Source organism: Pteropus medius, unplaced genomic scaffold, assembly GCF_902729225.1.
Source record: "Pteropus medius unplaced genomic scaffold, Ma_sr-lr_union100, whole genome shotgun sequence".
Classification (NCBI taxonomy): domain Eukaryota; kingdom Metazoa; phylum Chordata; class Mammalia; order Chiroptera; family Pteropodidae; genus Pteropus; species Pteropus medius.
The window spans coordinates 33,613,026-33,621,189 of NW_024349800.1; positions in this window are offsets into that span (position 1 = coordinate 33,613,026).

The following is an 8,164-nucleotide window of genomic DNA, read 5'->3' on the forward strand; positions in this document are numbered from 1 at the left end:
TACCACATTTGCTATTCTCTCACTTCTCGTCACATAGAATACAGCTGTTTTTCTAAAGACTGATAGTAGCATCTTAGAAAGGTAAATATTTACCTGTTGCATTCTGTTTCTTAAAGAGTGTTCCTAAATTGTATTAGCTTTGGTTCTCACAAGATTCAGATCTTCCCCTGCAATAAATACTTTATCTCAGCATATTCAAATGGAAAATACTAGCTCTCCTTATCAACAAAAGTAATAGCCGACGATGCCAACATCCACCACAAGTCAGAAATTCGGTGCGACCCTAGGTATCTTTGTCTACTCTCACACGTGATCATCACTAAATTTTATCCATACCAGTTACAAAAGTTTCTAGAGTAAGTCCCTTTTTGTCTCCCCATTATCATTGCACTCCCTGTTTCTTATCTTTTCTTTTCTAAACTGTCTCAAGTCTATCTTGTCTCCCATCCTTCAATCTTGTTTCCTCCATCATCCATATCCCTTCCATTGTTTTCTTTTCCCCCCAATACTACAAATTAGATTGAATAACTCAATTGCTTAAAAGAAGTCAGTGGCTTGCAATATACCTATTAGGAAAAATTTCCTGGAGTGTCATATAAAACCTCTGTGATCTGCTCCCTGACTGCCTCTTCATCCTCATCATCTGCTGCTTCAATAAAGCTTAAGATTGGTATGACCCATCCCCATGTTTTCTGCCTCAGTTACTCCAAACCCTCATTATTCCAAATAATCCATTACCCTAAAATGTTCATCAAACATTCCAGATAATTTTATAATTATCAGTCTTTGCACATATTTCTTTTCTTGACCTGGAAAAATGTATCTCACCATTCCCATCTAATGGACTTCTATTTATTCTTAAAATCACCCCAGAATCTCTTTATGAGGTTGTTAATTCTCTATTTTATTTTCCTACAATTTTCTGGGTTGTTTTTTTAACCTTGATTTTTATACATTCTTATATGCTCTCGGCACTTAAATATTTATCTTTGTAAATATTGCATATATGCCTACCTCCAACCCCACCCCCAAACTTCCTACCCTCATTAGATTGCAGACTATTTGAGTGCAGGTACTATCTTGATTATGTTGCCTGGATAGTAGCATAAGTTTGCTGAATTAATGTAAATCTTGTCCCATGGGTCTAAAATTTTTCTTAAATTTAATGGAACTGGCTTTTGTTGAAACTAAAAATTTGAAAATATGTCAGTCTAGGTCGACAGCAAGAAATAAAATCCCACTCTCATGGTTCAAGAGAAAAGAACTTATCAAAGGGATTGCTTTCAGAGGTGTGGACCAGGTTCAGGGGACCAACCAGAGATACTAAATCACCCAGTCACTGGCAACAGGGGAAAGGAATAGTGTTACTAGAGCCCAGTAATAGTGTTACTAGAGCTGGAGGGTCAGTGGAGGGGCTACTAGCAAAGCAATAAAGAAGGGGCCCAGCCACTGCCAGAAGCTCAGCATGAAAGCAGAGGAAGAGGGAGGACACCCTGCCTCCTCTGCTCTCCCATTCTCCCAGCTCCTGCTGGAATCTCCTGCAGGCTGAACTCACTGAAAAGCTGGTTGTCAAGGGAGTCCAGGTGATGCTATCTTTGAGGTCAGCCTTCTCAGCTAGGAATGTGTCTTAGATGAGTGATGAAGAATAATATCTGTTGTGACCCTATTTTCCACATATTCATCTAAGCACTTTATATCCATCTCTTTTAGTTCTTCCCAAAGTCCTATTTGGTAGGTATATTATTGTCTCCCTCACCTAAAAAAAAAAAAAAAAAGAAAAAAAAAAGAAACTGAAACTTAGAGAAACGAAAATGAATTGTCTCAACTCACCCATAACTGATAATGTGCTATCAGGCTCAACTCTGGCTCCCTGTCAGAAGTCAAGTTACAGATGGGTCAGATATGCTACTTTCTCAAAAGCCCTCCCCTCTGGACCAGAAACTTCTAAAGTAAACCTCAAGTACAAAAGGAGAAGGAGATAGATGATCTATAGCCATATTGCCTTATGATTTCCTTATAATTAACTTCAATCTCATTCTTAAGTCCACTGTAGTTTTTATCTTACAAATAGAGAAATAAAGAAAAGAGTTGGTATGAACTTAAGGTTTTCATGGCCCACTATTATCAAAACTACTTCTCTTTATTCCTCATCCATAACAGAACAAAGAAATTTCCTAATCTTTTCAGTGTTTTGAAAAGAGACTTGGTCATATTAGATTTTAAGTACTTCTTTTCACTAGGTAATTCTTTATCATTGGCGTTGCGAGCCATTTTGCTTTCAGCTCATGGAGTCTATAAATATAATTTTAATAGAACATTCATTTCAGTATAATCTTCCCCCAAACAATATGAAAACCCAGAGATTTCACATGTGTGTACCTTACACTGTTTGCATCGTTACTGGAGATTTTTATTTAATAATTTAAAAGGAAACCAACTATACTGTATTTCAGAGAATGGACAAAAACACAGCTAAAAGATAGTAAATTAGGACCTGGGAGAAAAGTTTGAAGGAACTGGCATTATTTATCCTATTAAAAAAAAATAAGTAGAGTCTAAAGTAAGGTCTCTGAGTGTCAAATGAGAGAATGATAAATGCAGCTCACTCTATACATCTGTGATTAAAGTCAGGTGCTAGACACTGGCAAATACAAAAGTGAACAAGCTATAGCCTCTGCTAAGGGTGAGGTGACATCCTTGCAGACAAATATCCAAAATGCTAGATTTAGTGTTCTAAGTGTTGTAATAGGTGCTTTGTGCAAAGGAAGACACTGACTCCACCATGATGTTAGTCCCTCATTATCGCTTGCTTGGATTACTGGAATAACTTCGTACTTTGTTTCACTCTTTTTACTTTTATTTCTTCACAATCTAACATATACCACAACCAGAATGATCCTTTTAGAATCTAAGTCAGATCATATCACTCTTCTGCACAAAACCTTTCAAAGGCCTCCAGCACACTTTCTTACCATGGTCTACAAGGCCCCGAATGGTTTGGCTCCTCATCACCTCTCTTATATCACCTCCTTCGCTCTCTCTCTGCACTCACTGCACTCCAGCCTTGCTTGTCTCCATGCTTTTCAAAACTCTTGTTCACCATGTGTACTCAGAAACTGCAGTTCCCGTGCTCTCTTCCCGCAATATTCCTCCTCCAGATAGTTGGATCAAGAAGATGGATGTTTTAGCTCAAACAGAGAAAGTAAATTTGCCTTTTCTCCACCTTTTCCTTGTATTCGGGCCTTCAAAGGATTGGAAGATGCCCATTCTCATTGGTGAGGGTGAGATTCTTTAAGATGTCTACTGATTCAAATGCTATTCTCTGTTGGAGACATCCTCACAGACACACTGAGAAATAAACATCATAAAACATCCCTTAGGGAAAAGCTAGATGAATGATAGGATAATTTGTAAAAGCAACTCTAGTAGAGTCCAGATAATACATTTTTTTTTGCTCAGAAGCAGGAGAGAAAGGATGAAAATACAGCAATACTATATTTTCAGAATAAAATCCAAATTCTTTAATGGCTTCTCAAGATCTTCCATAAGTCATCATGCTTGTCTCTCCATCCACTCTCTTTCTTCGCTACTGCATGCTACCCTTGCTCCAGCCACACTAGCTTTCTTTCAGTTCTTCACACATACAAGCTCACTCCCCATTTGCCTTTTCCCTAGTTTCTCCCTCTACCTGGAATGCTCATTTCCGGAACTTCCTAATGCCAGCAATTTCCCACAACTCAGGTCTCTGCTCAGAGTGATATTCTTAAAGAGGCTCTCTCTGACTTCCTGAAGTGATAGAGTTTTTATTTAGGTGTCTCTGTCTCTCTCTCTCTCTCTCTGTTTCTCTCTCTCTGTCTCTCTCTCTCTCTTTCCCTCTCTCTCTTTTTCTTTTTTCTTTTTCCCTCACATATCCCTGTTTTAATTAATAGGACACATACCACTCACTGAAATTATCTTTCTCAGTATTTGTTTATTGTTTGCCTCTGTTCTGCATAAGAACAGATGCTTCTCTTACTCATTCGCTGATCATTCTCCTGATACCTGGAATAGTCTCTAGCACATTAAAAACAAAACAAATAAAAACACAAATATTTGAAAAGAAATGAATAAATATTGAAGTGGAAAGAAGTTAAGAAAGCACACTTTATATCACCTCAGTCAGCTCTATAAATTAAGTTGTAAAGCATTTTCTCAAATAAATCCATTTTTTCTTTCCCTTACTGCTCCTGCCCTGCTCAGGCCGCCATAATCGTGACCCAAATCGTCACAGTATCCCTGCCTTGGTTCTTGTCCCACTGCAGTATAGTTTCCCTACTGAAGCTAAAGTGATCTTCCTAAAATGCATATCTGCTTATTCCCCTAACCCCACTAAAGTATTCCACATACTCCCCATTGCTCCCCACAAGTACAGTTCAAACTTTTTACCTAGATTTTATGTTCAGATGAATATGGTCCTTACTTCTGTACCTTCAGTTTTCATCACTGCCTCCATGCCCTTTCTTATTACTCTCATTGTATTTCTTGGTCATACTGAATTCTACCATTATGCCATGGTAGAATTTCAACTATATCCTGTTTTTGACAATATCCTCTTCCCAGAAATTTGTTTCCCTTTTGCTTCATTTGAATCAGTCCTGTGTATACTTTTGGGTCTCCGTGTAACTGTTGATTTCTCCAGGCACTATTGTCTAGCCTACTCTCACCCAAGTATGGTTCCCCTCTTATATATTCCCAAACAGTCTTATATCTGTTAGAGTTCTTAGCTATAAGAAAAAAAATTGATGTTTTTGAGAGAAAAGGATTTTTTAATGGTTAAATAGCAAATCAAGTTTGGAGGCTATACCAACAGGGAAAATAAATGTCTGGATCTCTTCTGAGACTCTCTCTGTCACAGGCCATAGCAAAAAACCATTAGCCCTGGACACCTGGAGCTGCCAGCATTCAGTTCTTTATCACTACTGATCGAATGCTGGCCACTCTCTCCCTTGCGAAATTAAATTCCATTCAGGCTTTTCTTCTAATCGGTCTGTTCTGATAGATATATTGATAGACCTGATTGGTGGACTGAAGTCACAGGCATAAACTCTGGACTGCTGGGAGGCAAGGAAAGCACTTTAAGCTTTTAACTTGAGACAGCAAAACTTATGACATAGGACAAATTATGATAAAAATCTGCTACATGCCTGCCCTCTATTATTGCCTAAATCTTAGTTGTTCGACACGTTGGGTGTTTGTTTGTCTTACTAACTCCATGAAGGCAGGAAACATCTTTATCTCCTTGACTGTTGTTTCTCTAACAGCTAGCAGAGAGCTTGGCATATAGTAAATGCTAAAAATATTTATCGAATGAATGAATGGGTTGTAATTGGGGCTTGAAGATTGGAACAGCTGTTGAAATTATAATGCAGGAATTATAATTGGGAATCAATTAGAGAAGGTTAAAAGAATTTCTGAGTTGCATTTTGGATCCTGCCAAGTTTAGGGAGAACACATTTGTAGGGGAACTGATCATCACCGTTTAATTCATTTCTCAAGCAAGGCTCAGAAGCCAGGAAAGGAGACCTTAATGGTCTCAGCCAGGTTGTGACTGGAAAAGGATTTGTGGACAAAAGACTACAGTGAGTTTGAACTCAAACCAAATAAAATATATGTAAAATGACTGATCTTAGAATTTAGGTTAAGGAACAAACTGAACCAGAAAAGATATGGGCAGCCTGCGAGAATATGGAAAGATGAAATGACTAAAGATGATGATAAAGGCAGAGATACAGTTTAGTATAAGATAATAAGAAGATGTTTTCTACCTTTCCTCAAATTATTGTAGCTTAGTCTGTTGCTCCTCCCTTTCTCAGTCCTGTTTGCTTTTCTGCACCAATCTTAACAAAAGTAGTCATAGATCACCATTTTCAGTATCCCTTCTCCTTCTCAACCAGAGTTGCTGATAATTAAATTGCCCACTCAGGCCTGTTAGAGATAGCTTGTGTTTTTCTCCTTGCCAATCAAGAGCCAATGCCAATAGAATTAGCTGTAGTCGTCCATTTGCCTTCCATTCTTTTTCTTCTCTTTCTTTCCACATTTGTCTGTAAATACTTATCTTCTACTGCAATGCTCATCTGCTCAATCTTTAGAACTGATTTTCTGTTTTAGTTTATTTCTAAACAGATTAGATATTCTGAAATGTGCTCAGAATTCTACCCACATGTTGCGGGAGCCTGGTATTTTGCCCTATATAAGCTTGTCTGCATCCTGAAAACAAGAACTTTGCCCCAGTTATTAGCCTGGCAAAGGGCTCCTGTATTGATCTCACGCATGATAACTGCCTATCATCCTGTCTTTTTAGTCTCGGCCACTGATTGGGTGGCCTAGCATTGGCATGTGTTATGAACTGAATGTTTGTGTCCTCTCCAAAAACAATACCTATTTTGACACCCTAAACTCTCAATGTGATTATATTCGGAGGTGGGGTCTTTGGGAAGTAATTAAGCTTAGAGGAGGTCTTGAGGGTGAGGCCCCTATGATGGGATTAGTGTCCTTATAAAAAGAAGAAGAGATCGGAGCGCTCTCTCTCAGCGTGGTGAGGACACAGTGAAAAGGCATCTGCAAGTCAGGAAGAGGGCTCTCACCAGAACTCCACCATGCTGGCACCGCAGTCTAGGAAGGACCTCCTGCCTCCAGCACAGTGGGAAATAAATGTCGATCGTTTAAGCCACCCAGTCTGTGGTATTTTGCTATGGCAGCCATGCTGACTAAGACAGGTTGTCTCATCACAACTCTTGCTGGTTTTTCCTGAATTGTGACTGAATTGTCTTTACCCCTTGGACTCTGTGCCTTGCTCACTTTGTTGTTCCTTTAGAGTCTGTAAGGTCATCTCCTCCATAATATAATCCTGAAAACAAATAGTATTGGGATTTATATCCATTACTTAGGCTATGACCAAATATAAAGAGAGGAGCATGGCAAATGAAAGGACAGTCTAAATTAAACTTCAGTAACAAGTGTCTCTGAAATCTCAAAGACTTGAAGCTAGGTCAGATACTTTTTCTCTAAGGGCTAAAAGGAAATATTTTAGGCTTCATGGGCCACAGTATCTCACAACTACTCAACTCTGCCATTGTAGTGTGAATGGTGTCACAGTCAATACTTAAACAAATGAGTATGCCTGTGTTCCAATACAACTTAACTTCCAAAAATAAGGGTGGAGGTGTTTAGTTTGCTGACTATTGACTTAAAAAAAACATGGATTTATATCATGCTCACATATTATATCCATTACAACTTAGATCACCACATTATCAGGGCTGGTAATCTGGGACCAAAGCTGATGAAAGAGCCACAATCTGCAACTACTTTTAATTGTAGCAAAGAGAAAAGTGAAATCACAAGGTACCCGTTTGTTCTTAAAGCTTCTGTCCAGAAGTGGCAGACATCATTTTCACTTGGGTTTCATCAGCTCGTGCATATCACAAGATCACTCCCGAATTGCAGGGCAGGGAACCATTCATCTGCTACGGAGAATGGACATTTAGAATTGGTGAACAGTGATACAATGTACAACAAGGATTGGTGGTCAGAGAAGGGAGTTTAAAGCTTATGATTCTTGATGATGCACTTTTAGATAATAAAGAAGTTCAAAGTGATATGCTTTAAGACAGCTGAAAAATGGCATGACACTAAAGACAACTGAGATTGAGTAATTGTGAAATCTGTAAAGACTAATTTAAGGGTAAGCTTCCTCCCTCCTTTTTTGGCATAGTGGAGCAAGACAGGAAAGATGAAAGGGAAGTGGTAAGCAAAAAGTTGTGATAATTTTTCCTTTAAAATGTACCAGAGGAATAAAGTTATGATCGAAATTTTTGAACCAATAGCTCTTAATCTACTTCTCTGCATTTATAAAACGTAATCAAAATATAAAGATGGAGAGTTAAAGTGGATAGAAATAATCTTGAACCCACTCTTTTTTTATTTTTTAAGTAAAACATTTGCTTTTGTTTATCAACTATTCTTGATAATTAGCTACTTGCAACAAACCTCAGATGTGATGGAGGCATGCTAATGTCATTATACCCAGACTCAGAATGGCCAAATTGGAATGTCACCTGGGCTCTCTAACTGGAACACATTCATGATTCTATTAACTGTTGTGCTCAGCATTTGATTCATGGCC